This window comes from Mandrillus leucophaeus, unplaced genomic scaffold (assembly GCF_000951045.1).
Source record: "Mandrillus leucophaeus isolate KB7577 unplaced genomic scaffold, Mleu.le_1.0 Scaffold30, whole genome shotgun sequence".
Lineage (NCBI taxonomy): Eukaryota > Metazoa > Chordata > Mammalia > Primates > Cercopithecidae > Mandrillus > Mandrillus leucophaeus.
In genome coordinates, this window is record NW_012103143.1 from 1,027,809 (window position 1) to 1,031,349 (window position 3,541).

Genomic DNA, 3,541 nt, shown 5'->3' on the forward strand with positions numbered 1-3,541 from the left:
GATGGCAATGAGAGTGGCCTCTGTTCGTCCTCACTGCTACACTGTCATCAGCACCATGACAGTTTACAAAATGCCATGTCAATGCCAGGAAGTTACCCTATATGGTCTAAAAAGGGGAGGCATGAATAATTCACCCCTTGTTTAGCACATCATCAAGAAATAATCTCATGCCTGTAATCTCAGCACTTTGGGAGGCCGAGGCAGGCAGATCACTTGAGGTCAGGAGTTTGAAACCAGCTTGGCCAACATGGTGAAACCCTGTTCCTACTGAAAATACAAAAATGTAGCCGGGTATGGTGGTGCACACCTGTAATCCCAGCTACTCAGGAGGTTGAGACAGGAGAATTGCTTGAACCCGGGAGGCGGAGGTTGCAGTGAGCCAAGATCATGACACTGCACTCCAGCCTGGGCGACAGAGCAAGACCCCATCAGAAAAAAAAAAAAAAGGACCATAAAAATGGGCAACCAGCAGCCCTTGGGGCTGCTCTGCGTATGAAGTAGGCATGCTTTAGTTTCTTTACTTTCTTAATAAACTTACTTTCACTTTATAGACTCGTCCAAATTCTTCCTTGTGCAAGATCCAAGAAGCTTCTCTTGGGGTCTGGACTGGGACCCATTTCCGGTAACACCACGGGCAGTGATTGGGTCACTCAACTCTAGCCTAGAGCAACAGAGCTAGACCCTGTCTCAAAAAAAAAAAAAAAAGAGAGAATTGTAAGACAGCAACAGCAGAGCATTAACCATGTACTGGGCCCTGTGTGCAAGCTCAGGTTTTACACCTGTGAAGCCAACCCTAAAGAGAGGCCTTGAACTAGATACAGAGGTCGGTGTGTGTACTGCAGGCTGGAGTCCTCATATGTGCTCATGCATAGAGGTAGGCACGCAAACAACCAGTTCAAACAGCAAGCAGAACACAAGCAGAGAGGAAATCGAGTTGCAAAGGCAGAGAGATTAGTTCCACAGGAAGAGTCAGTAAAGAAGCCGGCTAAAACCCACCAAAACCAAGGTGGCAATGAGAGTGGCCTCTGTTCGTCCTCACTGCTACACTCCCATCAGCACCGTGACGGTGCATTCAGCACAGGTGAAGAATGAGCAGGCATCAGAGATGCATTCTTAGCTGTCAATATCCCTAACTCTTCCCCTCGTCAAGGGCAGGCTTCGGCAGCCATGCTCATATGTATCACCTGACCCTCACGCTCTTGGCCACTGTGGGTTGGAGGAGGACTGATCACCTGACCCAAGCCAGCCAATCAGAGCTCTCTCCCGACACTGGCTCAGGTTGAAGTTGTGAAAATGTTAATTGGGGGAGCTGTGGCTGGCAAAGGAAAAAGGAAAGGGAAGGGCACTTGGGCTTATAATGGTCTCTCCAACCCTGATCCTGTCGTTTATGGACATTTGGCTGCGCTGCTGCCTTGAGGTGCCTTGCAATGCTGGATTTATTTGTTAAAGCCACCTCTGTTACTTCACCCAGCTTGAGTGGGTTTCTGTTGCTTGCTAGGGGTTGGGAAGGCTTCACCGACTAAGGGAAAATGATTCAGGTCCTGAAGAATGAGCAAGATAGGGGAGTGGACTGCATGGTGAGGGAGTGGACTTCCTGGTGGGGTTGAGGGCGCCTGAACACCTGGGAGGCAAGTTGAGGCCAAGACCTAGGGTGATAGAGAGGCAGGGTAGGCTCCCCAGTGAGTAGGAGGCAGAAGGAACCACAGCAGAGCTCCAGATCTCCTGGCCCAGAGGACACTCCTCCCTAAGGGGAGCGTGAGACTAAGGAACTCTCATGCCCTGCGTCGGGCTCATGGGCGAAGGGCCTTCCCAGGGACTGCACCATGGCCTGTCCCTGGCCTTACCCAGGGGCCGCCCTCTCAGGTTCTGCAGGACCCAGGGGTCACAGCTGTGTGGGGTGCTCCACTGAACACTTCCTTCAGACTCCTTCAGGTTTGCTATTTTTACCTGCCGAGTTCTCAGTTCCTGAGTGGGAGGCAATAATAAAAGGGAGTGGGTGGGGAAGAGGAATTAATATATTTCTTTTTTTTTTTTTTTTTGAGACAGAGTTTCACTCTTGTTGTCCAGACTGGGCTGGAGTGCAGTGGGGCGGCCTTGGCTCACGGCAACCTCCACCTCCCGGGTTCAAGTGATTCTCCTGCCTCAGCCTCCAGAGTAGCTGGGATTACAGGCATGCGCCACCATGCCCGGCTAATTTTGTATTTTTAGTAGAGACAGGGTTTCACTACATTAGCCAGCCTGGTCTTGAACTCCTGAACTCAGGTGATCTGCCCACCTTGGTCTCCCAGAGTGCTGGGATTGGAGGTGTGAGCCACCGCACCCCAGCCTATTTTTTTTTTTAATTAAAAAAGTGGATTTGGATAGAGGGTTTTTCCTTTTCGTTTTTGACAAGGAGCACTTCCTTCCCCATCCTGAGGAAGCCCTTTTTTTTTTTTTTTTAAAGACAGAGTCTTGCTGTGTCACCCCAGCTGGAGTGCAATGGCGTGATCTCGGCTTAGTGAAACCTCCGCCTCCCGGGTTCAAGTGGTTCTCCTGCCTCAGAGTAGGCTGGGACTACAGGCGCGTGCCACCATGCCCGGCTAATTTTTGTATTTTTAATAGAGACGGGGTTTCGCCATGTTGACCAGCCTGGTCTTGAACTCCTGAACTCAGGTGATCCGCCCGCTTCAGCCTCCCAAAGTGCTGAGATTACAGGCGTGAGCCATTGCACCCGGCCAGGAAGCCCTTCTTAATCTGATTTTTCCTCCTTTCAGTTCTTTTATTCACTGCTTATTCATCAACTCTTTACTATTACTTGTTACTATTGGTTTGAATCCCACCTCTGCCACCTGCTGGTGTTTATTCTTGGCTACATTTCTTCTCTTTTTTTTAGAGACAAGTTCTTGCTCTGTTGCCCAGGCTGGAGTACAGTGTCGTGATCATTGCTCATTGCAGCCTCAACCTCCTGTGCTCAAGTGATCTTCCCACCTCGGCCTCCAGAGTATCTAGGACTACAGGTGTGAGATGGCTACATCTCTCTTTTTTTTTTTTTGGAGACAGAGTCTCGCCCTGTTGCCCAGGTTAGAGTGCAATGGCGTGATCTTGGCTCACTGCAACCTCCACCTCCTGGGTTGAAGCGATTCTCCCACCTCAGCCTCCCGAGTAGCTGGAATTACAGGCATGCGGCATCATGCCCTTCTAATTTTTGTATTTTTGTAGAGACGGGGTTTCACCATGTTGGTCAGGCTGGTCTTGAACCCCTGACCTCAGATGATCCGCCCGCCTCAGCCTCTCAAAGTGCTGGAATTGCAGGCGTGAGCCACCGCACCCGGCCTGACTACATTTCTTAACCTCTCTGTACCTCAGGTTCCGAACGTGTAACCTGCAGGCTGATAAAGGAAGCTTGGTGATAAGAGTCCTGGGAGGATCGAGTGAGCCGATATATGTAATGCTCTGAGAATGGTGCCAGGTATATAAAGACTGCATGCATGTGGGTTCTTGGGGCTGTTGTTGTTGTTGGTGTTTTGAGACAAGGTCTGGCTCTTGTCGCCCAGGCTAGAGT